General features: G+C 39.4%; 1 protein-coding gene across 2 annotated transcripts in view; it reads right to left on the reverse strand.

Annotated features, from left to right (window-relative positions):
• The window catches only part of ATF6 (activating transcription factor 6), a 247,054-nt gene that overhangs the window by 36,757 nt on the left and 182,433 nt on the right, over window positions 1-27,864 (reverse strand). The gene's annotated exons all lie outside the window — the stretch shown is intronic.

Raw genomic sequence — 27,864 nt, forward strand, 5'->3', positions numbered from 1 at the left:
ATTTGCAATGCTTTGTCCCATTCTGTATTGGCTTGAACCCAGGAGTTCAAAGCAGCCATTTTCAAAGACCTTGAAGCTGACCATGTAGGAAAAGGATTACGTGTCTTCTCCAAGGCCCAAGGATACTGAATTAGAACCAGTAATCGAAAGGCAGAGATTCTGAAGCAATATAAAAAGAAATTTCTGACATTTATAGCTGTCTGAAAAGAGAATGAACTGTCTCTGGAGGTAATCAATGCCCTTTTATGAGAAATATTGGAGCACTGTCACCATTTTCTGAGACTCTATTATAAATGCTTTCATATGCTAGATATATTATTAGGCAATTTATACAATATATTAAGTCCCTCTTTACTACAACCTCATATGAGGAAAGGCTTCCCTGGTGGCTCAGCTGGTAAAGAATCCTCCTGGAATGTAGGAGATGCAAGAAGTGTGGCTTTGATCCCTGGGTCGGGAAGATCCCCCGATGGAGAGGAAATAGCAACCCACTCCACTATTTTTGCCTGGAAAATTCCATGGACAGAGGAGCCTGGTGGGCTACAGTCCGTGGGGTTGCAAAAGAGTCATACATGGCTGAGCACACATGCATGCATGCACACATATGAGGAAATTTCCACTCAGAGCAAAGTGAACAAATCATATAGTTAGGGAAGAGCTGAGATTCACACCTATGTCCATCTGTTTCAAAAGCCCATGCTTCTATGCATGTCTCCCTCTGGATATTTTCAACTGTGTGTAGTCTTTTTCAATAGTGTATGTTAAAACTAATATGGAATAAGAAAACACTCTGCCTAGTTAAGTACCTGTTAATCCAAAGAGCTCCGTGATAACTTCATACCAATTATTGAAACCCATTTGCATCTCTCTTTCTTAAAAAAAATGCTTATTTTATATTGGAGTATAGATGATTAACAATGTTTTGATAGTTTCAGGTAGACAGCAAAGGGCTCAGCCATACATTATACACTGGAGAAGGGAATGGCAACACATCCAGTATTTTTGCCTGGAGAATACCAGGGACAGAGAAGCCTGGCAGGCTATGGCCCGTGGGGCCACAGAGAGTCGGACACAACTGCGCCAATCGCACACACATACATATACATGTATCCATTCTCCCCCAAACTGCCCTCCCACCCAGGCTGCCACATAACACTGACATCTGCACCTTTTTTTAGTAATTGTGTGCATCATATTTCTCTGTTAAGTCAGATTCTCTCCAGCTATCATGGAAGGTCAACTGGAATGAGGGTAGAGAGAGAAGTATTGTTATTTCTGGAAGGAAACTTCCTGACAGTGGTTAACACAGTGGGTGATGATGCCCCAGGAACAAACGGAGAATGTGAGAGCTAGTCAAGACTCTTGCCCTGCCCCAAGGGAAGCATGGGTTACCTTAGTTCTAATGCTGTCAGTGGTAGAATGTGCTTATTCCCTGGAAAACAAAGTGTTTATAACATGCTAAGTGCCATGGAAACACATTTGTTCTTTCCACAAGCATATGAAAAATTCAGGGGAAAAAATAAATCACTGAGCTTAAGAACCAGAAGAAAAACAATTAGAAGGGAACTCAGAAGAAACGGAAACACCAAATCACAACTCCTATGAAAAAAATCACACTCTCGAGAGTTATGGGCCTTTACATAGAGGCTGTTGGCCATACATTCTCTTTGAAAGGCCTCTGGGGAGGTACCTGGTGCATTGGGAAGAGGCTCTGCTAACACCACTGGGAACCAAAAGCATCTCGGGAACAAGGGCCCACAGATGTGTGGCACTCTGAACAACTCACTCCTTCCTCTATCCGAGCTCCTCCTACCTGAATGGGTTTCCTGATAAAGAATTTCCTGCTACTTTTTTGGCACTTCTTATTTTTTTTCAAACTTTTCTTTATCATGTTTTGGGTTGTCAAGTGGCTCTAGAGGCTAAAGGAGTAGGAAGGAAGGCAGCAACAGTCTACTGACATGACAAACCAGAGGAAGATCTGGTTTCCACAGGCCATTGGTGAAGCTCTCCCCGGGCTGAAGCTGGTCTCGCTGCTGGGTGGCTCACCAGGCTGGGCTCAGATCCCAAGGCGTCCTCATGTGAAACAGACGCACTTGCACGGATGGAGCGTTTGCTTTGTATGGGGGCAGGCAAAGTTCTCCTCATTAAAAGGACATGTGTGGCTTCAAACACTGTGTCCTGATTAAAATTTTTCTTCACAGAACAACTCTGTTAAGAGTTGGACATGGCTTAGTGACTAAACAACAATTAGCCACTGGCACTTACCCCCTGGCTCAGTTTGTGCTTAGTTTTCCAGCTGTCTCTCTATACATTGTTGCACCGAGTTTTCAGGTGACTCTCCTACCACTGTATTATCTTTGCACTAGCATCCATGCTACTCCCTAATATAAGTAAAGTGAAAGTGTCAGTCGCTCAGTTGTGTCCCACTCTTTGCGACCCCCTGGACTGTAGCCTGCCAGGCTCCTCTGTCCATGTCCAGGCAAGAACACAGGAGTGGGTAGCCTTCCTTTCTACAGGGGATCTTCCCAACCCAAGGATTCAACCCACAGATCCAACCCACATCTCCTGCATTGCAGGCAGATTCTTTTACCATCTGAGCCACCAGGGAAGCCACTAATATAGTGGCCTGTATTAAAAAGAAACCTTTGCTTTCCTATATGATGATAATAACTGATATCATATTCTCACAGGTAATCACAAAGATGACCATGAACTTGTCAGGGAAGTTACAGCACAAAAGCTGGCCTCAATCAAGTTTTCACTAAGTTCCTTTTTTAAAAACTGCATTCACTAACTTTCTAGTCTTTGATTTATTTTCATGATAGGATCAACTGAATTAAAGCTGAGACTGCCAAATTCATCAATTTAGAGGACTGGAAGATTCTTTATCAGGTTGACCCACTCACCTACAATATCCCTGTGGTCTCTAAAACATCCTTAGCACAGATGAGTAAGGGAAAAATATATATATAAAGAAATTCCTCACATATATTCCAGAAGATAAGAAATCAAAATTAGTGCAACAAAAATTGTCTAAAAGAATACCTTAGTAGGTTATAGGGACAGGCAAGGGAGCGAGCCAAAATCACCACAGTAGCACTGAGTACTTGACCCGAGTTTTGAAAAATCTGTGATACTTCGCAAGTGTAGAAGCAGGAAGAGTGGTCTGTAATCTCACTGAACATACAAAGACAACTGGATTGGATTGCCAGCTCAGAGAAGACTGACTCAATCCTTATAATAGTTAGGTAAACCAAAAGGCTAATAGCAGAAGTCTTCCATTTAAGCTCATAGAGAGAGATTTCCCCTGTGTTGAACAGATATGATCATGGAGTAACCATGGAATGGAGATCCCACTATTCTTCAACATGACACTTGTGTTTATGAGGGAAGTGAAGTCAATAAAATGGTCAAGAAAAAAATGATGTGGTTTTGGCAAATAACATGCCATCTTCTATAAAGTCTTGTGTTCTGCTTACAAGCACATAGTCCTCACCTTTCCTCCAGGTCAGATCATTATCAATTCACGCCTGAATGAATACAAAAGTTCCTAGCTGTGGCACCTGATCATGTCTAATCCAGCCTCTGTCTACATACAAGTCATCATGTACACTGTCAGAAGATTAATCTTTCTTCACTTTCATCATGTCCCTGGCCTTGATGGTCTCTATGATACTGTGAAAGGCGTTACATGACTGCCTCTTTATGGTAGTGATGCTGGAATGGAGAAGTGAATGAAGAGGAGGAGTGAACCATGTGATGATGTGAGGTTAAGAGGCTTCCAGAAGATGGAAAAGCCTGAAGCATAAACAATCACTCAGGCTGAAGACGAGCAAGGACTGTGTGCTGGAGTGGAATGAACAAGAATAGGACCGGTGGTGACAGAGAAAATGAAGCTGGAGAGACGGACAGAGATCAGTTGAGTTATGGAGGCCAAAGTGAGGAGTGTGGACTTTATTACAGGTTTAACTCATGATGAGTTACGTGAGTAACTTAATAAGCTCTGCCTGTTGAACAAATTAATTATTAAAATCTATTCAGAACTACTTATTTTGTTAAATTAGAATTGAAACTCACAGCATGATTTAAAAGAAAGAGAAATATTCTGCATGTTGAACATGTTTAAATTAAAATAATCTTTTACATGGGCCAAAGTTTTCTATTACTAAAACTGAATAATGTCAATCTTTCTAAGTCAATGGAAAAAATGAAGTTACACATACAAATTTCTAATTGTGTCTTAGAACTTTAACATTATCTCTTGATAAAATGGATTAATAACAGTGGATATTCACAATTCAGATGCTTTAAAATATTATGCACATATACACATAATTTAGGATGGAGAGACCTGCTTATAATACATATGTTTTGGAAATAAAATGATCACTTGTTTGCGTGACAGAATCGCATATGTCAATGCTCTACCTAAAGACACTATGACTTTTGGGTACTCCATGACTGGACAACAGATTCACTGAATGTGACAGGCAGCCTCTACCAGCACCTCCAGTGAGCCCCACTTCCTAGTGTTCATATCCCTGGTGCTCCCTCCTGTTGAGTGGGGGCTGTATTTAATAATTAGCTTCTAACAAACAGAATATGGTAAAAGTGATGGGGTATTACAACAACACTGTGGCATCCACCTTGAGCATTCTCTTATTTACTCATTTTGAGATAAGTCAGATGCTGTGTTATGAGCTGTCTAACAGAGAGGCTCATGTGGCAAGTAACTGCGGGAGGCCTCAGGCCAATAACCAGTAAGAAATGCAGCTCTCAGTCCAACAGCTCACAAGGAACTGAATCCTACCAACAAACATGTGAGTAAACTTGGACATGGATCCTCCCTAAGCTGAGCCTTAAGAGGCTGCAGCCCTAGCTGAGAGCTGGACTGCAACCTCATGAGAGGCCTTAAACCAGAGGCACCCAACTGAGCTACCCCTAGACTCCTAACCCACAGAAACTGTGAAATGTTTTAAGTCACTAACTTTTGGGATACTCTGTAACACAACAATACATAACTAATATACCGAACTACTTATCATTTTAATGGAGATGTAGATCAGTTACATTTTTAACAGTGGCTAATCCAAAAGACATTTAAAATGTCTGACATACATATTTAATCACTTTGTAATAGCAAGTTTGCCTTTTAGTATTTTTTAATATTAGAATTAGTTTAAACGGGCTAATTTGGAGGGGATAGCCAAAAAATCCAAAGGTTATATATTAATGAAAAAATCTGATCAGAAACTAAGAAACTGCAGTTTCAAAGAGACAGAAATCTAAAATTAGAAGTTAAGGACTGGGTTCTAATATGCCTGAGAAAAATCTAGAGACTGTTATCAGATGAAAAATGAAATTGTAAAATAATTTTGTTTTTAAAAGAATGGCAGCGGGACATAAAGACACAATAACTTGCACTCGCACTGCAACTTGAAAGCCCTGGCATCAGTGCTTATTAACAAGTCAGCCTCTTCATGCCTGTTTCTTCATCCATGTAATAAAAATAATAAGAAACCTACACTTTAGGGTTGTAAAGCACTCAGAGCAATGCTTGGTACATGGTTAACAACCAAAGAGATTTAGTTCCTATAACAATTACTGTTTTCTGTTATAGTCTTAAAAAATTGTAAATCACAAATTTTCAGGTTACTTCACATGAGACATTTTTTAAAAAATTAGCAGGAAGTTCAGGAAACCAAACTTTAACCAGAGCTAAGAATAAGGCTTGGATGTCCTGGGTAGTACAGTGGATAAGAACCCACCTGCCAATGCAGAGGACACAGATTTGATCCCTGGTCTGGGAAGATTCCATATGCTGTGGTATAACTAAGCCCATGTGCCATAACTATTGAGCCTGTCCTCTAGAGCCCACAAGCCACAGCTACCAGGCCTGTGCGTTGCAGCTCCCGAAGCCTGCATGCCTAGAGCCTGTGCTCCACAACAATAAAAGCCAACACTGCACCGAGAAGCTTGTGCATCGCAACAAAGAGTAGCCCCTGCTCAGCACAACTAGAGGAAGCCCATGTGCAGCAATGAGGAAGACTCAGCACAGCCAAAAATAAAGAAAGGCTTGTTCAAGAAAGCGAGAAGACAAACCCAGAGAATGAGTGAAAATACTTGTAAATCATGTACCTGATAAGGGACTGGGACTTGTATCTAGAACATAAAATGAACTCTTACTACCCAATAATAAAAAAGACAAATAATCAAATTAAAAACAGGCAAATGATCTGATGAGATAGTTCTTCAAAGAAGATATACAAATGGCCAATAAACACATGAGAAGATGGTCAACATTATTAGCCATTGGTAAAATGTAAATCCAAACCACAATTAACATACCATTCCACACGCACTAGGATGGCTGTAGGGGACCTGGGATCCCAAATGGCTCTGAGGGACCAAGCCTGCACGCTGCAACTAGAGTCGATGCGCCACAGTGACGATCACACACAGCTCCATGAGGACCCCGTGTGCTGCAACTAAAACCTGACCCAGCCAACTACTGAAATAAATAGATATTCTAAAACAGACAACAGTAAGTGCCATTAATAATGTGCACCAAATGGAACCCTCGTACACAATTGGTGGGAACACAAAAGTACAGGTTTTCAGTGGAAAACTTAGACATTTATTCAATTTTTAAATGTACAATTTGCTACCATCTCTTTCGCTGAATCAACTGAATCAAAAAAGGAAAATAGTTGACCAGTGGATGTAAAATGTCTCCAAAATCCTCCACTTTACAATAAATGTGAAGAATCTTGTATTTTGTATTGAGATAAACCCATTTTTTAAAGAACATGGTAGTATTCTAATTCATTATCATAAATGCAGTTTGAATCTTCAAATGTTAAATCAGGCATGCTATGAATTAAAATCTACTTGAGAAATAATATTGAAACTAGGAAACCAGAAAGGCTCTTATAAAAATAGAAGCCAAAAATAAATAAATAAAAAACCAAAAAATTCAATGAGAATTTCCCCTGCTGCATCTTGAATGACTAAGCTGTATTGTGTGGGAAAATAGCATTGTCTTAAAAAAATAAAAAACTAAGCAGGAATTGAGGATTTAATTATGTGATTTCATGGAAATTTACTGCCACCAAAAAATAAGTTCATGGTTTATTTGCCCTCTAAAACACACAATCCATTAAGGCAGACCTTCCTTTAAAGATCAGCTACCTCAGCCTTCTCACGTTATAGATGAGGGCATTAAATTGAACACCTGGTTAAAGGTTAAGCAGAGTGAGAACCTAAAGTGTAGGTTGTTTTCTTGGGTCTTATGCTGAGACCAAACCTTTAAAAAGAGACAACAGTTCCTGTATCTGTGTAGAGATAATGGACTCCAAGTAGAGTTATTATCCATTCTTTAAGACCTTGTTAACTTCTGAGAATATCAGTTATCACCGAGACTTCTATTAAATGAGTTTTATCAAATGGTTTAGGAAAACAGTTTTTTTTTAGTTTAACGATATGAACTAAAGCCAAAACTCACTATCTTTCTCCTTTGGTTGTGGTTTCTTTCTTCTCACTTTCTGTGTTTAACCTTCTCTGATTATCTAAAATGTAGTTGAAATAAGTTTTTAGGCACTTGGCATCTACTGTTATAGATTTAGAGAATCTCCTATCTTAAGAGGTAGAGCTTACGTCCCACTATATAATTTAAGTTCTTGTGAGATAGCAGGAATTATATATTGGCCTCTGCCCCTGGTTCCTGGCATAGAGTTCCTAAAACTCTTGGAATTTCTTAAGTGATAAGAGCACTGGGAGCATGTTTTGTTCTAACATTTGACCTTTCACCATGGTTCCTGATACAAGACTCCTGAAACCTTTGTGCTGGGTGACAGGAATGTCTTCTCCTAATGAGGCCACTCTGGATGGTCTCCTGGATTATGGCTGATCACTGAAAAGACCAAGCCATGATGAGAAGTTTGGAATTTTCAGCCCCGGCCCTGCTGAAAATGGAGTTAATGACTGACCATCCTGCCTATGTGATGAAGCCTCCATAAAACCCCCAATAATATGGGATCTGGAAGGCTTCCAGGTTGAAGAACACATCCATGAAATGGGAGGGTGATGCATCCCAATTTCAAGGGAACAGAAGCTCCAGTGCTTGGGTTACTCCTGGACCTCTCCCTATGGAGCTCTTCATCTAGCTGTTCATCTGTGTCCTTTATCACATCCTTTAATAAACTGCTAAACATAAGTGTTTCCCTGAGTTCTGTGAGCCACTCTAGCAAGTTAACTGAACCCAAGAAAGGGGTCACGTAAACCACTAATTTCTGTCCAAGTTGGATGAAGTTGCAGGTAACCTGGGGTGCTGACTACTTGGAACTGGCATCTGAAGTTGGGTGGGAGCAGTCGTGCAGGATGTGACACAGATCCAAGTGGACAGCGTCAGAACTGAGTTAGATGGTAGGACTCCGAGCTGGCATTGTGGAGAATCCCTGGTATGGGGGGAAACCCCACACATCTGGTGACCAGAACAGTTGTTAGTATCTTTGTGAGGATTAAAGGAGAAAGACACAGGAAAGGAGAACCACAGGTTTTCTCAATACGGTACCAGATTACTTAATCTCCCAGGTTTCCTTATAACTAGGGTACAGACACGTGACTTAGGCATTGCCTTACAAGATGCACCTGCTCTAGACTACAAAGAAGCTGTGGCTAGTAAGACTCTCCTGGACAGGGAGGTGGCCCTGGAAGCAGTAGCATCTAATTTCAAGAGCCAGCCATGGCACTGGTTCTGGAAGCAGAGTTAGGAATCAGTGATCTCAGTGGTGCAAGCTATGCTCTATGACCAGCTGTGGTGTGGAATTTGGGGCTTTGTTCTTCTTTAAGGGACCTCCAAGTGTGACTCTCTGGCTTTCCTAGAAAATCTGCTTAAGTCACCCAGAGTTAGTCTCTGTTACTTGAAACCAAGAAGTATTAATACAAGCAGCTATAAGAAAAAAAAAAAAAAAAGAAAGGAATACAGAAAAAGAAAGAAAGGAAAAAAAGCTCTTCTATATTGTGTTTATCTCAAGCTGGTTCTATATGTAGTTTTCATATTAAATAGTATTTCTCAGCTTGTAAGATAATGTCCAGCATTTAGTAGATTCCTAACAAATGTAGAATTAAATTGGCTATTTTATTTACAAAGGTAATACTTATTAATGAAGCTTCCAGGGATAAAAGGGAAAAGATAGCACCAACAGGAAAGTACATTTACCAGAATGTGTGAGGACAGAACAACTAACCAAACCCAGAGTCAGGGGCAGAAGTTTTTTATGTTCGTAGCCTAGTTTCTCTAATGGAACTTTCAAACTATCTAAATTTGGGCAAGCCCATTTTCCTGGGAAGATACATGTTTCTAGAGAAACGCAGACAGTAAATTCCTTAGTGAGAGGACAGTTTTGTTTATTTTTGCTATAAAATGACATGCTTTATTTTGCATGTAGAACTGATCTGTTGGTCTGGGACAGGCTAGGTTAGGGAAATGATTAATATTTATTTACTAGAAAATGTAAAAAAAAAAGAAAATTTGTATATTTAAATCCCAAGGAAAAAGCAAGCAAATTTTGAAATCCATGTTTGCTAAATTTGGATGGAATGAATTTATTTTAAAATCCTTTAATTGGGTAAACACGTGATGCCAAGAAAGCTGCAGCTTACAGTTGCTCCATTTGTTTCTTCACATTTTAGTATACTGGTAAGAAAATCTTTCTGTCTTATCATGGAAATTCCAGGGAACATGTGAGCATGTCTATCTTACTATGAACATAAGTACTTCATCATTTTGTTGGCCATCCTACCAAATTATGTGCTTAATATAAAATATTTATAGATGCCTGGAACATAAACACCATAGCTGCTACTCTGAAATTATGGTAACATAAACTGGCATTTAGTTATACTGCTTCCACTCAGTCACCAACTATTTAAATAGGAGCTTTGGGTAAAGGAAAGTGACTGCAAGGACTATTCAGAAAATTCAGTTATGATTCTTCCAACTTCTCAGCCATTTCAGCCGTACACTGGGATAAAATTATACCATGGAGACTGTGTGAGGACCAAATGCAATTATATATTTTAAAGAACCCAGAAATATGCTTAATATACATGGTGGGCACTCAAAAAAAGGCAAAAGGAGAAGGGGACAGCAGAGGATGAAATCGTTAGATAGCATCACCGACGCAAAGGACGTGGATTTGAGCAAACTCCAGGAGATAGTAAAGGACAGGGAGGCCTGGCAAGCTGCAGTCCATGGGAACGCAGAGGCAGATGTGACTTAGTGACAACAAGAACAAAACTCAAAAAAAGGAACTAAACCTGAATTTGCAACTATTTAGTAGCACAGGCAAATCTATGTCAAAAGCATTTTGTTTGGGGGAAAAAAATTCCAAAATATATTTTAAGCTATGATACATGCTGAATAAATCTTGTAAATGCTTAACTTTATTTTTATCCTCTCATTATTCTAACAGTATAGTTCATACTTACTATTTTTATTCATTATTCATAACATAATTCTTTGTTTAACCCTGGATTTTATCATTTTGGTGATGGTTTAGTCACTAAGTCATGTCCGACTCTTTGAGACCCCATGGACTGTAGCCCACCAGGCTCCTCTGTCCATGGGATTTTCCAGGCAAGAATACTGGATTGGGTTGCTATTTCCCTTCTCTAGGGGATCTTTCCCACCCAGGAATCGAGCCTGGATCTCCTGCATTGCAGGCGGATTCTTTACCAACTGAGCCACCAGGGAAGCCATGATTATCATTTTAATATGGGAAAATTTATGTAAATATCTCGCTATCAACTAGGGAGGTCGCTGCTTCAAAAAACTGTAAGGTATGTGACACTGCTAATTCTTTTCTCTGGGTTTACTAACGCACTACAATTCAGTTCAAAGTCGTACAATAACCAGTGACAAAGTGAGTTGGTGTTTTAAGAGAAGACAAAAAGGTTTTCTAAGACGTTTATGTCTCACTTCTCCCCATGTCAAATACTAAGTCATTTTGCTTCTAATATAAAATGGTTTATCAAACAAATATAAACAAATAACCTTTCACATTTAACTAAAGTTCTGTGTCTGGGGATGTGAAGATCTGGGCCTGGTCACAGCTCCATTAATAGCTGGATTGGGTCAGCCGTTTGCCTCCCTCAACCTATTTTCTTACCTCTATCATAAAGCTGTTATACTAAACTATCACTAAGTTTTCTTCCAGTTCCTAAATTCCCTATGATCTACATTATGTCCTGCTTCCCAGTAAGATCATTGGTTCTCTGGAGGCATAAATCAGATCTTTGAGAGAAACTGTACGTTACTTAGCATAGTGGTATGTATGGAATATCTATAAATCTGAACTGCAATTATGACACTGTAAACCCAATATGGAACCAGATTATTACATCTTATAGTATAAAACCAATTATTGCAAAGTAACCATTATTTAACATGTACAATGGGGTCCTCTCTTATATTTCAGTCAAGCAAATGCTTCCTTTACCGCTCTAGGCAGTATGAAGCTGGGAGGAATGACTAAACAGGATAGTTTCTATGTGAGGTGTTATGTCCTCTTATCTCCATAAACCATTAAAATACTCCTAACTTCTAGGCTTACACTGTCGTACGTCAGTGTGGTAAGCAGCTTCAGTAAGTTCCCCAAGGAACCCCACTTCCCGGTGTTCATACCCTTGTGTACTTCCCTGCTAGAAGGAACCAGGGTTAGCATGCAGCAGAACGGATGGGGCTCCAATGCTTAGGTTTAAAAGACTGACTGCTCTCCTGGGAGCTCTCCCACGTGCTCACTTTCTCACTCTTGTGGCTTACTTACCCTGAGGGAAGCCCCAGGGAGAGGCCCTCACAGTGAGAAGCTGACGCCTCCTACCAACAGTGAGTGAGTTTGGGAGCATACCCTTCAGCCCTGATCAAGTCTTCATCTTCACCAACAGCTTACTGCAACCTCAGGAGAGATCTGAGGCCAGAACCACTCCGCTAAGCTGTTCCCAGATTCTTGACCTTCAGAAACTGTGAGCTAATCAATGTTTGCTTTTTCAAACTGCTAGGTTTGCAGATTATACACAACAAATACCTATTTATCATCCTTTTCTAATATGAAGTACCTGTGATTTCTTCTTCTTGCCTAGATGATTATAACTTCCTAACTGTTGTCCCTGTAAAAGCATCAGCCTCTGCAATATTCATCCTTTACATGGCTGTAAGTGAGATATTTGAAATGCAAGTTTATTTGTGCCTGTCTATTGCTTAAAAAATTTTAGCAGCTCCCTATTACTATTAGAACATTCAAAACTCCATACCATGTTATAGAAGGCCTTCACAAACTGGCTTCTGTTTTCTCTCTAGCTTCTTCTGCACCTCAGTACTTAAGCACTTTACCTCTACTTCAATACCCAAAGTGAGCTAAGGATTTTTCTTTTTCTGATATCACTATTACACTGTTTCCTCTGCCTAGAATATCTCATCCATTTGGCCAACACTACTTATCCTTCAAGATTCAGTTTAAGTATTACTCTGTGTGTGTGTGTGTGTGTATTTAATTAATTATATATTTTTCTTGGACATAGATACTTCTATACAAGCGTCTGGCTTGTATATATTTATAATTCAATTTGACAAAAACTTTTAAGCACCTACTATGTGTTCGGCACATTTTTTGTAAGGCACTAGGAATAACAAAAAATATTAAGTGAAGGGTCCTTAACCTAAGGGAGGGGAAGTAGCAAGGAAGCTGGACAGTAAACAACTGATTACAAATGATGTGAATGTTACAAAAATAAGGGAGTTCAGAGTATTCTGGGCAGATAAGGTGGGGGAGGGACCCCCAACTTATTCTATGGTTTTAGGAGAGATTTTCTTGAATGATTGTTGAGTAAAGAATTTAAGAAAAAACTCTTCCCAAAAGGTGTGAAATCAAAATAAAAACACAGCCCTAAATTTTAGTTCAAAAATCAAAATTAGCAAGTAAAACGGAGACATACTTTGGCAACAATATATGCAAAAAAAGTTATGAACTATATCTGACAGAAAGCACAATGTATGATATAGAAAAAAAAAAAACACACTTTGGTTTCACCAATGGGAATATACTATATAGATCCTCCTCAACTGACAATGGAGTTACATTCCAATAAACCCACTATAAATTGAAAATATCGTAAGTCAAAATGAATTTAATACACCTCATCTACCAGACATCGTTTAGTCCAGCTTTTTCTGTTTAGTCACTAAGTCATGTCCGACTCTTTGAGAACCACGGGTTGTAGCCCGCCAGACTCCTCTGTCCATGGGATTTCCCAGGCAAGAATACTGGGGTGGGTTGCCATTTCCTTCTCCAGGAGATCTTCCCCACCCAGGGTTCTCACCTGCGTCTCCTGCATTGGCAGGTACCAGGGAGGCCCTTAGCTCAGTATACCTTAATTTGGCCACATCAGGTCTCAGTCGCAGCATGTGAGATCTAGTTCCTGATCAGGGATCAAGCCTAGGACCCTGCATTGAGAATATGGAGTCTCAGGTGCTGGACCACCAGGGAAGTCCCAAGCCTAGCTTACCTTAAATGTGCTCACAGGGGCTGCCCTGGGGCTCCAGTGGTTAAGAATCCACCTGGCAACGCAGAGGAGACAGGTTCGATCCCTGGTCTGGGAAGATTCCACGTGTCATGGAGGAACTGACCCCGTGCACCACAACTACTGAGTCCACACTCTGGAGTCTACACTCTAGAATCCGTGCTCCACCACAAGAGAAGCCAGCTGCAACGAGAAGCCAGCACACCGCAACGAAGAGCAGCCCTCGCTCTCCACAACCAGAGAAAGTCGAGCACAGCAGCAAAGACCCAGCACAGCCAAAAACACCGTTGTTTTAAAATGTACTCAAAACACTTGTATTAGCCTACAGTTGGGCAAAATCACCTAATACAAAGCCTATTTCATAATAAAGTGTTGACTAGCTCATGTAATTTACTGAATACTGTACTGAAAGTGAGAAGCAGAATGGTTGTTTGGGTACAGATTGGTCGTAAGGGTATCCATTGTTTACCCTGGTGATCACACGGCTGACCGGGAGCTGCTGCTGCCCAGGATCACTAGAGTACTATAACTAATATCACTAGCCTAGGGAGAAAAAAATCAAATTTCAAAATATGAAGTACAGTTTCTATTGAATACATAACACTTCTGCACTATCTTGAAGCCAAAAAAATGGATAGGTCAAACATTTGGAAATTGGGGACTGGATAAGACTCTTGAGAGTCCCTTGGACTGCAAGGAGATCCAACCAGTCCATCCTAAAGGAGATCAGTCCTGGGTGTTCTTTGGAAGGACTGATGCTAAAGCTAAACTCCAATACTTTGGCCACCTCATGCGAAAAGCTGACTCATTGGAAAAGACTCTGATGCTGGGAGGGATTGGGGGCAGGAGGAGAAGGGGACGACAGAGGATGAGATGGCTGGATGGCATCACCGACTCGATGGACATGAGTTTGGGTAAACTCCGGGAGTTGGTGATGGATAGGGAGACCTGGCATGCTGTAATTCATGGGGTCACAAAGAGTCGGACACAACTGAGCAACTGAACTGAACTGTATAGAGTTTGGAAATACTCCATTATGCTCAGTATTCACAGCCTCTTAAAGGAGGGAAAAACAGAGCCCGTTGAGAAGAGAATGACCAGAACTGAGACACCCTGAACCCACATCACAAAAAGAATAGCTTCTGAAAACTGGAAGGCCTTGCTGTGTGAAGACTCAGAGGTGCACAGTGTATAAGTAGCTAAAGGTCAGTCTTGTAGAAAATATTTTATATTAATATATAATCCCATGGATTTATGGATAGAGTAAGGAAGAGACAGAAGAACAATTCAGAAATAGCCAGAGCTATTTAAGGCAGGTAAGTCTTTATCCCTGGAGGTGACTATTTCTCAATTTGTTGGCTACTGAGCAAAGCACTGCAGAAGGGAATCCAAATATTGGAAGGGAGTTAGTATGTATGACTTTGTACTAAAGCCTTTTAAACCTTGATATTTTATGGCTTGAATACATGAATATTAATGAGTCTTTCTTCATCCTAATGTACACTGCAGTGATGCCAAGTAGTTCACATTTCCCACAAGATCTGTTCTATATAGTAAGCAGAACGAAAACAAAGAGATGGGCTTTAGATATCTTCAAAGAGGCTATCTATATGGCCTTCTCAGCAACCCTGCTCCTAGCAACAAACTATTTTATAGTTCATTTGTCTCATTATTTAATCTAAATCATATGTTTAAGGCATGCATTTGTTTCTGTAAAATCTGTAATAAATCTGGAGGAAAATATCTCTATGGATATTTGGTTGAGTTCAAAGGCAACTGCTGCTTGATGTACTCAAGATCCCCAAAGCAAAAGTTCTCTCTAATGAACTCTAGTATCTGTATCCATATTTTCAATTTCAACTTTCTGAATTCAGAAAAAGGAAACATAGATTTCTTCAGACTTGCTAACCTTTATTTGTAAAAGTCCAAGCATGTGTGCTTCATCGTGTCCAACCCTCTGCAACACCATGGAGTCATGTAGTCCGCCAGACTCCTCTGGCCACAGGATTCTCCAGCAAGAATACTTGGGTGGGTTGCCATTTCCTCTTCCAGGGGATCTTCCTGACCCAGGGATTGAACCTGTGTCCCCTGCATTCGCAGGTGGATTCTTTACCACTGAGCCACCTGGGAAGCCCCAAAAGTCCAAGTGTGAACAAAAACTACAATGTCTTTGACATGTACATCCTTAAGATGATTCTAGTCTATCACCCTGTCTTCAATTTACATCTTAAATATCAAAGAATTTACCATGCAAGTATGGAAAGAACTATGCAACACTCCAGAGAAAGTTATGGTCTCTACTGTTGCCAATTGGTATCACTGCAAAGGAGAACACGCAGAGAACCTGCACTTGCTCAGCAGTTCTTCTGAAAAACAGAAACTTGAGATTATGTGAAATGGCTCAATCTTCTGACATACTACAAGGTTCTTAATTTTCCAGTACAAAGATAAATCCATTCTGAAGAGCTTAATATGTATAAAATAAATAAATATTTCAAATTTTGGACAGTCAGTAGGAGGTTCAAACCAATTTTGTTGGCTTAAATAGATGTTGATCTGTAGTTTTTATTAGCTGAAAGCTAAACCATCTGTTTGAGTAGAAACAGATTTTGGCCCCAGGGAGAAAGAGTGAAAGTGATCTCACTGAAGCTAACAGGGCACTGAAGGTCAGTTAGGTACAGTGGGTTTGGGAACTGGCTCCTTTGGGTCAAGGAAGTTCTCTAGTATCCTAGAAAATACAATGCAAACTTGTCTAATGTAAATCTCTGAAGCCTAGTGAAAGTTCTAACAGATTAAATGTTTGATTAATAAATCACATACAAAAGGGACAAACGCTTCATGGAAAAGATTTACTTGTACAACTTCCAATAAACTATCAAAGCAATGATCATTCTTCACAAAGTGATAAGTATTCCAAGTACAGAAAGGCAGACATACCATAAATCCTATTTTATTTCTATTTTAAAAATCTATCTTCAGATTTACTTTGTAGAAGGGGCTTCAGAACAGGCTATACCAAGTGGGGATAACCTAGTGGTTTTGAAGGAATTAAAAACAGATACCCTGATGACTTCAAGAAATAAATGGGAAAGAAAGACAAGCAGAGAAATGAGGGTGGCAGGATACAGTAATACGACAGCTTTTTCAAAGTCATGGGATCAGTTTTTACTGCTTCCTCCTTTAGCTGCCAAGTGCTATAGATTTTCCTTTGAAACTTCTTTGGACATTTTCCCTTTCTCTCCATTCCAGGCCTTTAATGATCTCATTCCAAGACTGCTGCAGTGTCTCCTTGCTCATCTCCTCTGAAGCTTCAATGTACTCTACCCTTGTTCCTAGCGCAGCTTCCCTCTTATTTTTCTTTCTATTTACAGACCTCCTCCAGATTAACAGTCTCTTAATAGAGCCTTTATAGTGTTTTTAAAATTATGATAGCTTAAAGTCACTTCCTTAACTCATTAACGACCTAAATCATATATAACTGCACCCCATGCAATAAACACCTATTCCCCATCTCTCCTCAACACGAACCCTCTCCTTACTGTCTTCTCCTGGCCACCTGATGTGAAGAGCCAACTCACTGGAAAGGACCCTGATGCAGGGCAAGATTGAGGGCAGGAGGAGAAGGGGGTGACAGAGGATGAGATGGTTGCATGGCATCAGCGACACTACAGACATGTTGCTTGCTGTTCAGTCACTAAGTCGTGTCCAACTTTTTCCAACCCCCAACCAATATGAATTTGAGCAAACTCTGGGAGACAGTGAAGGAAAGAATCGGATACGACTAAATGAACAACAAAAACTACCTGGATACCTTGCTCAGTTCCAACACGTGATGGAGCACGCAGCAAGCAGATGCTGGTTTGTCCACAATATCCATTATTTCCATACTAAGAGAAGTTCACTTTTTTTTGTTTTTTTCAGATCACAGTGTACCTAGTTAAAACATTATACTTCTGAGCCTCCTTTGAAGCTAGGCACAAGAATGTGACACAGTTCATATCCAGTGAGAAATAAAGTCTGCTACAAATTTCTGGAAAATGTGTCTTCTGATAGACACCATGCCTTCCTTTTTTTCTGTCTGAAATACAGATGTGACGGCTTGAGCTGCAACAGCCGCTTTGAGATCATCTGGGAAAGGCCAAGACAATTGCAGCAACCTTAGTCCTGCTGCTGCTGCTTCTAAGTCGCTTCAGTCATGTCCGACTCTGTGCGACCCCATAGATGGCAGCCCACCAGGCTCCCCCCTCCCTGGGATTCTCCAGGCAAGAACACTGGAGTGGGTTGCCATTTCCTTCTCCAATGCATGAAAGTGAAAAGTGAAAGTGAAGTCGCTCAGTCGTGTCCGACTCTTAGGGACCCCATGGACTGCAGCCCACCAGGCTCCCCCCTCCCTGAGATTCTCCAGGCAAGAACACTGAAGTGGGGTGCCATTGCTTTCTCCGAACCTTAGTCCTAGCACCCTTAAATTTCTGAATCAACACCAGCAACTGGACTGGTTCACTGCTGTGGATTTTTCAATACATAAGAAAAAAATCCAATTTATTTAAGCCCATGCTTAATTATGTGTTCTGTTACTTGTAGCTGAAAGCAATTTTTATATTATTTTATAATAATATAAAATATTTTAATATAATAGAGAGTATAAGATAAAATTGTATATCTTATACTTTCCTCATCCTTATATTCTAAGTTTCCATTTACAGTTCAAGTTTTATCTCCCAAGGAACCAAATTATGTTAGTCATAAAGATTTTCTCATTTATCATATTCTTCTAATTTTCTTTTTTTTCCTTCTTTTGAAATTTATTTTTTAATTGAAGGATAGTTGCTTTCATAATTTTGTTGTTTTCTGTCAAACATCAACATGAATCAGCCATATACCATAGCATTAGCTTTACAACTACCAGTACCTAATTGATCTCTCCTTTAAAAAAATCAATCAGCATATTATTAATGGTTCAGAACTTATCTGTGCCATCACTGTGGGTCTAGATCCACTTAGTAAGGTAGCATCAGTGGAAGCTATGAGCTATAAAGAGACCTAAGAAATTCAGTCAGATTTTACCCAAATTCTAAAGACAATTGTGTCACAGAAAGCAATGGCCACCCACTCCAGGACTCTTGCCTGGAAAATCCCATGGACAGAGGAGCCTGGTAGGCTGCAGTCCATGGGGTCGCAGAGTTGGACACGACTGAGCGACTTCACTTTCACTTTTCACTTTCTTCATGCATTGGAGAAGGAAATGGCAACCCACTTCAGTGTTCTTGCCTGGAGAATCCCAGGGATGGTGGAGCCTGGTGGGCTGCCGTTTATGGGGTCGCACAGAGTCGGACACGACTGAAGTGACTTAGCAGGAGCAGCTGCCTTCCTTAGGTGAATGTCCTCTCACTAGAAAACTGCCAATTGAATCTGCAGCTCAGAATGTAAAGTCAGTCTTTATGAAAGTGTTCCTTATCATAGTTAGCACAGTAAATGTGACTTAATGCTCATCATTTTACTTGTCAGTTATTACTATATTCATAATTAACACATCTCTGACTTTGTTTCAAAAGAAAAAAAAATCATTTTTTCAGATGAATAGTGTGATTTTTCTCCTTTCTTCAGTAGAAATTCTCAGTGGGAATTTTACTACCGGTTTTAATAGTGAGTCAAAAGTGGAACTACTTGATCATGCATTAAAAAAAACATGGCTTCAAGAGAAGACTCCATTTACTCAATTAGATATAATTATATCTGAAATGGAATGAATTGCAATCAAAATGCAAAACTGTTCACATATTTTTAAAAATAGATAGCCTGTACACATTTAAGGAGAAATGAATATATAAGAAGAAAATGCACAACTTTTAGGCACAACTCTCTTGGGCAACCAGCCTGCTTGAGCAGAACAAGTCTAAAGTAGGACAGTTTCCAAATATATTTTCTTTGAGATAACACTCCTATGAAAGTAATCATCAAAAGCAGTTGTATCAACATTCTGTTATTATAAAAACCAATCCATTTATTTGGTTGGTTTGCTTTCTGCCCTTCTGTTATAGTCTCTCCAACCAAAAGGGGTTCCACTGGTAGTGACTTCTAGATTTTCCTTACATGAAAATTATTTTGAGATTAAACACAATTACAGTTTAGCCTTGTAGTCATTTGTTCACTTACTTGAACCCTTAATACTGACAGGGTAGAATTAGAGTTACAGTTTTATTTTCGTTACTCATTTACCACATTGTCTGAGCCACATGGTTAACAGAGGGAAGGAAGACAGTAAAACCAAATCAACACAAGTGCTGGTCAAACTGTGAAATGTACCTGCTAATGGCTGTGTTCAATGTCTGATGAAAGGCGTCTACAAAGTAGTTACCATTAAAAAAACTCTTCTATGTTTTTTGTTGAATTATGTATTAAGAATGAACGAAAGGAAATGAGCAGTTTTACTATAACATGAGTGGAAATAATTTAAAAGCAGGAAATGCTGACTTATAGTACAAGAAGACCTTCTAGAATCCTTTTCCAAAAAAAAAAAAAAATAGCAATAGCCTTTTAATTCATCACCAACTGGCCTGCCATACATCTGCAATCATTGTTTTTTAAGTTTTTTTAAAAGTATGCCTCAGTTCAGTTCAGTTCAGTCGCTCAGTCGTGTCTGACTCTTTGCGACCCCATGAATTGCAGCACACCAGGCCTCCATGTCCATCACCAACTCCCAGAGTTCACCCAAACTCATGTGCATTGAGTCGGTGATGCCATCCAGCCATCTCATCCTCTGTCATCCCCTTTTCCTCCTGCCCCCAATCCCTCCCGGCATTAGTCTTTTCCAATGAGTCAACCCTTCACATGAGGTGGCCAAAGTATTAGAGTTTCAGCTTTAGCATCATTCCTTCCAAAGAAATCCCAGGGCTGATCTCCTTTAGAATGGACTGGTTGGATCTCCTTGCAGTCCAAGGGACTCTCAAGAGTCTTCTCCAACACCACACTTCAAAAGCTTCAATTCTTTGGTGCTCAGCTTTCTTCACAGTCCAACTCTCACATCCATACATGACCACTGGAAAAACCATAGCCTTGACTAGACGGACCTTTGTTGGCAAAGTGTCTCTGCTTTACAATATGCTATCTAGGTTGGTCATAACTTTCCTTCCAAGGAGTAAGCATCTTTTAATTTCATGGCTGCAGTCACCATCTGCAGTGATTTTGGAGCCCCAAAAAATAAAGTCTGACACTATTTCCACTATTTCCCCATCTATTTGCCATGAAGTGATGGGACCAGATGCCATGATCTTAGTTTTCTGAATGTTAAGCTTTAAGCTAACTTTTTCACTCTCCTCTTTCACCTTCATCAAGAGGCTTTTTAGTTCCTCTTCACTTTCTACCATAAGGGTGGTGTCATCTGAGGTTATTGATATTTCTCCCGGCAATTTTGATTCCAGCTTGTGCTTCTTCCAGCCCAGTGTTTCTCATGATGTACTCTGCATAGAAGTTAAATAAGCAGGATGACAATATACAGCCTTGACGTACTCCTTTTCCTATTTGGAACCAGTCTACTGTTCCATGTCCAGTTCTAACTGTTGCTTCCTGACCTGCATACAGTATGCCTAGAATTTCATTTTACTTCAATAATCTTCAGTGTGAAGACTTCTTCAAAGACCTTCTTTCTTACAGCCTAACCTGTTTTCAACTCTCTTATGAGAACAAGGGAAATTAAATAATAAAGTTTATTACTCTTCATTGAAGAGTAATAAACTACAAAAATTAAATAAGGCATGGAGAACACAGAACGATGCGACTATTATTTTCTAAATGGCATTAAACTCACATCCATATCCTACTCTCTTTAGCTATTTCTTATATAGACATTTTTCCACAGCTCAAAACCACAAAGTAGAATCATTATACATTATAGCTTAAGGCAAAACATTGACCTAGAATCTAATTTATTTTGCTAAAATTGGAAAATCAAATTCCTATTCCCAAATCCCCACATACAGGATACAAAAAAATCCAATTGCTCAATAAACTTTAACTTTATGCCCTCTACACTCACTCCAACATTCTACAAGCTCCATTTAAGTCAAAGAGAGGGATCAAACCCACAACTCATTTTTCTGTTTCAAGTTACATGTAACTTTTGAATTCAGAGATGGTAGAAAATATATTTTATTAACTTCCTCAAGTCCTCATATTGCTCACGGTGAAAACCTTGCTGACTGTTTTTAATCAAAGAGTTAAAATAGTAATGTCTTTCAAGTGACCACAAAGTAATGACCAAATAACATTTACCTTACTTATTGTGTCGTTCAACAAACGTGTGCCTATCAAATCCAAAATATTATATTATATTGAATTATATTGCTCAATGAATGTGCTTAACCTTTATAACAGGGATCAAGTAGTATAAAAATAGATCTTAAATTCTTGAGTCCACATATTTTTAATATTTACACATTTGTCTTTAATATTGAAATATTTAATTAATAATTGATCAAAATATATTTTATACAATGTATTTAGCTCTTACTTCTCTGTTATATAATGGTTGAATAAATGGTACAAATTACTTCCTTGACCTTTAATGTCTTCATCTATAAAATGAAGATAATAAAAAATAAATAAATAAAATAAAATAAAATGAAGATAATACTTAGCTGGCAGCTGAGCATTACATAAATTAACAGAGATGAACATCTTGCAATACACCCTGTGCCAGACACTCCTTGCTCTAGGTACTGGGGTTATGGTAAATGCAAATATAACAAACATTCCTGTCCTTACAGAGGAGGAGAAGCTGGCTAAAGTAACCAAGAAGGAGGTGCAGCAGGAAAACTAGACCAGCCATTGTATTACAAAAGCTCACAAAATAAAGTGTTTAAAAACACAGGGAACACCGAAAATGAACGTGAGGGGACTGACTTTAAAAGAAGACAAATAAACTTCTTGAAGCAGTGAGAACGCTGCTATCATGAATGAAGTGGTGGTCTCACAACGGTTTACACTTGTCAAAACTCATAAAATTGTACACATAAAATTGGTGATTTTTTTATTGTATGTACATTATATCTCAATGAATCTGATTTCTAAAAAATGCATGTGTCACGAAAAATAATTTTAAAAAGGGCAGAAGAGCTGTTCTACATGAAAGGAGACTAAAGAGGTGTGACAAGGAGATGCCATGTATGACCTCTGATTGGATGTTGAATCCCTTCCCCCAAAAGCTATAAAGAATATTTTGGGGGCAAATTTGGAAATTTGAATATTGATTATATATTAAACTCTATTATATCAATGTTAAACTTTGATGTGGTCATTTTATTGTGCTTGTGTAGGAGAACATCCCTTTTTTAGGAGATGCATATTCAAGTATTTAAGGGTAAAGTATTAAAATGTTTGCAACTAACTTCCTAACAGTTCAGAAAAAAACACATATGAGTATAAAGAGATAAATAGATACAAATAAAGTAAATATGGGAAACTGTTAACAATTGGTGAAATCTAGGTAAAGGGTCTCCATATACTCACTGTACTCATCTTTCAACTTTTCTGTAGATGTGAAGTTTTTAAAAATAAAAATGGGAGGCTGAAAAAACGGGAATAGTCAACCATGTCAAATAACATTGTGAGGTCAGGTAAGATGAGAATGAAGACATGACTCTTGGCTTTGGCAAGGTATTGGTCATGACCCTTTTGCAAGAATACTTCAGCAGGGCAAAAGTTACATAAGAGTAAGCAGAGGAGAGAATGGGAGATAAGTAAATGGAAGCAATGAGTATAGGTAACTCTTTCAAGAGTTTTGCTATGAAGGCAGCAGAGAAACAGCACATGGAGTCAAGAGATTCTCCCTACACCAAAAGCAGTATTAAGGCACTTTGTATGTTGGTAGGGATGACCCAGTAGAGAAGAAACTGATCACTGGGGATAGCAAGGGTAAAAATGCAGGAGCAAAGTCTCTGAAATGGTGAGAAGGGCTGGGATGCACGATCCAAAAGGAAGGAGTCACCTTAGATAATGGTGACCATGATGACAATGACAAAGTAAGAGTGACCAAACTGAAAACAGCTAGGCACTATTTAAAGCATTTCTGCTTATTTAATTCTCACCCAAATCTAAGAGGAAGGTATTACACTAATACCTCCTTTTACAGGAAGCTCAAGTACAGAAGGAAATGGCAACCCACTCCAGTATTCTTGCCTGGAGAATCCCATGGACAGAGGAGCCTGGCAGGCTATGGTCCATGGGGTTGCAGAGAGGCAGACATGACTGAAGCGACTAAGCATGCACGCACACACAAGTACAGAAAACTTAATTAATTTGTCGAACTACACATATCCAATAAATAGCAAAGTTGGGATTTACAACTCAGTGGAAGAAACTTTTCTCCCAGTGCAGTAAGAAGGAAAGCAGAATTTGTGGGTATAGATGCTGCTAGGTAGTGGAAAGATGAGATAGCTCTTCAACGATTACATCTATTTTCTCAATGTAGCATTTTGATGAGTTCATCAGCTGAGGGGGTGAAGAGAGGGGATATTGGAGATTTGAGAAGAGAAGGTGAGAAATTCTTGTTTCAGAGAGAAGGCAAGTGGATTTACTAGCAATGATAGGTGGTACTGAATGCCCCTTTGGAATTAATGGTCATAAATTTGAAGTGAATCTCCTTGTCCAGACTGGATGATGTTTTGTAGCAATTTTCAACCGCTTGACAGGAGGCATAAAGAGTATAGCTGTGTTTAATTAGGGTGAGATTTTTACAGACAAGTGGGACCTAAGGAAAGAGGATTGGGGGGGTGTGGTTTGTAAGAGGGGTGATAGTATGGAACACGGAATACAGGCTTGGTAAGGAGAAGTGTATGGCCAAGATGGATGTAAGACACAGAAAAAGTGGCAGGGTCAAAGGACTGGAGATTTCTGAGGTCAGAGAGTAGCTGGAGTGTGGGTATTACAGTGGGAGAGCAAATAAAAGTCAGAGTAGGATGCCTGGAGAGATTTCAAATGGATGCCATTATGGATGATGAGGAGGTCTTGAGTATGACCATGTGGATGGGAAGCTGAGGTGGTGCAGAAATAAAAGATGAGTTGACCTAAAGAGGCCTGAGTGCTGGATGAATCCTCTGTGTAGATGCTGAAGTTTTATAGAGTTGACAAGAGCCGTGGTGGAGAAGTAGTCAGTGAAAGCGGGGTAGAAGACAGCAGCAAAGAAGGGTAACAGGAGTGTTATAAACTTAAAAGATGTTAGGGAGACCAAAGAAGAAAGGTGAGGTCATCTGGAGGTTGTAATGGGGGACAAGGATACTATCCGCCCCATCAGCAGGCTCTGAGATATATGACATGGGAAGGAAAAATCAAGGTCTAATTTGAGAAGTGGCCTCAAAACAAGAAGGTAAAGGGATGGTTCAGAAAAGAAGCTGAGGATGCAGCACAGTACTGAGCACATGGTATCTACTTAATCAGTATTTCCTAAATTTGAAGTAACTTTTCTAAGAGTTGTCTATATCCTAAAAAGGAAAACAAAACTTATTTACAAAGAAATTCAAACCAGATTAAAAAGGAAATGATCCTCTAATTATGGTATTTTTCAAATCCATGAAAAGGCTCATTTTAAAAAATTAGTCCCCTGGCCAAGATAATCAAACAGCATCTTACTGTTTTCGGCTTAATATCAATACAAATGGATAGCTTACTGTTATGCAGAAGAATGCCTGGTTTTACTTTATAAGAACCTGAGATCAAAATACTAAAATTAAGTAAATTCTGCCTTGTTGAAGGTTAGACAATACCCTTTCTGAGCATAAACTGACAAGAAGTTAGATCTATTACGGTTCAAGTAGAGAAATCTAGGAACAAGATGAATAATATTTCCTAAGCATATTCTTTGGAGTGTAATACACTACCCTTTTGAATATACTGTTCCACTTGAAGTTGTAATATGATTGATCCATGAAAGCTTCAGAGGTATGCCTTCATTGAAGGAGTATAAGTTCACCTCAGCGTTACAGTTTGTTTTTTTAAAAAGTTTGTTCTGTCTTCCTAAGACTAAGAGGACGTCATAATTCTTTTATGTTTTAAAAAGAAAAAAACTTTTTTTTATATGTTATGTGTCTATAACATTGTCTCCTAAGCATTTCTAATAAGCTGTCTGTATACAGTTAGAGCCAGACATCCTGGAATGTGAAGTCAAGTAAGCCTTAGAAAGCATCACTACAAACAAAGCTAGTGGAGGTGATGGAATTCCAGTTGATCTATTGCAAATCCTGAAAGATGATGCTGTGAAAGTGCTGCACTCAATATGCCAGCAAATTGGGAAAACTCAGCAGTGGCCACAAGACTGGAAAAGGTCAGTTTTCATTCCAATCCCAAAGAAAGGCAATGCCAAAGAATGCTCAAACTACCGCACAATTGCACTCATCTCACACGCTAGTAAAGTCATGCTCAAAATTCTCCAAGCCAGGCTTCAGCAATACGTGAACCGTGAACTTTCTGATGTTCAAGCTGGTTTTAGAAAAGGCAGAGGAACCAGAGATCAAATTGCCAACATCCGCTGGATCATCGAAAAAGCAAGAGAGTTCCAGAAAAACATTTATTTCTGCTTTATTGACTATGCCAAAGCCTTTGACTGTGTGGATCACAATAAACTGTGGAAAATTCTGAAAGAGGTGGGAATACCAGACCACCTGATCTGCCTCTTGATAAATTTGTATGCAGGTCAGGAAGCAATAGTTAGAGTTGGACATGGAACAACAGACTGGTTCCAAATAGGAAAAGGAGTTCATCAAGGCTGTATATTGTCACCCTGTTTATTTAACTTATATGCAGAGTACATCATGAGAAACGCTGGACTGGAAGAAACACAAACTGGAATCAAGACTGCTGGGAGAAATATCAATAACCTCAGATATGCAGATGATACCACCCTTATGGCAAAAAGTGAGGAGGAACTCAAAAGCCTCTTGATGAAAGTGAAAGAGGAGAGTGAAAAAGCTGGCTTAAAGCTCAACATTCAGAAAATGAAGATCATGGCATCCGGTCCCACCACTTCATGGGAAATAGATGGGCAAACAGTGGAAACAGTGTCAGACTTTATTTTGGGGGGCTCCAAAATCACTACAGATGGTGACTGCAGCCATGAAATTAAAAGACGCTTACTCCTTGGAAGGAAAATTATGACCAACTTAGATAGCATATTCAAAAGCAGAGACATTACTTTGCCAACAAAGGTTCGTCTAGTCAAGGCTATGGTTTTTCCTGTGGTCATGTATGGATGTGAGAGTTGGCCTGTGAAGAAGGCTGAGCACTGAAGAATTGATGCTTTTGGAGTGTGGTGTTGGAGAAGACTCTTGAGAGTCCCTTGGACTGCAAGGAGATCCAACCAGTCCATTCTGAAGGAGATCAGCCCTGGGATTTCTTTGGAAGGACTGATGCTAAAGCTGAAACTCCAGTACTTTGGCCACCTCATGCGAAGAGTTGACTCATTGGAAAAGACTCTGATGCTGGGAGGGATTGGGGGCAGGAGGAGAAGGGGACGACAGAGGATGAGATGGCTGGATGGCATCACTGACTCGATGGACGTGAGTCTCAGTGAACTCCGGGAGTTGGTGATGGACAGGGTGGCCTGGCGTGCTGCGATTCATGGGGTTGCAAAGAGTCGGACACGACTGAGCGACTGATCTGACCTGATACAGTTAATTGAAGTTTGACAGTCCTCGATGATCTTAAAATGTACAATGAATACCTAATACTCTTTCTCTAAGACTAAATTTTATTGGAATTTATCTAGAATCCCAGTGTTTTATAATTGTATTTGGTGGCTTCAGCATGACCATCAATCAGAATGTGGACTGGTTCAACTGCAGGTTAAAGAACTTTTCGATTTTGTCTTACTCATTAAACTATAAGGTTGTCATTATTAGACAGAAAATTTACTAGTAGTTCTGTTACACCAGATAAATGGACTTGAGAAGGCCAACCAATCCTCCCAGTTCCATTAGAATTTAATATGATGTGTCAGAGAAAGTCATCAGCCAACAATATACACTGTGCTCATTCTCAACACACACCTGACACTGGGAGTGAGAAGTTTCTCTTTTCCATGAAGAACCCAGCTGGAAGTAATCTCTTCTTTACTAAATCCCTTTAGTACTTTGTTTATTCCTTATGGGATGCTCTCTCTGGAATACAGTGATTTCTGTGCTCATCTTATACTCCCTACTAAACTATAAGCAAGTACACTACACCATCACACTTTGGATACTCTCAAAGCACTATGGTATTATTTGTATTTTATCCAATACCCAGAATTAATGAGAGAAC

The sequence above is a fragment of the Bos indicus genome, chromosome 3, assembly GCF_029378745.1.
Source record: "Bos indicus isolate NIAB-ARS_2022 breed Sahiwal x Tharparkar chromosome 3, NIAB-ARS_B.indTharparkar_mat_pri_1.0, whole genome shotgun sequence".
Taxonomy (NCBI): domain Eukaryota; kingdom Metazoa; phylum Chordata; class Mammalia; order Artiodactyla; family Bovidae; genus Bos; species Bos indicus.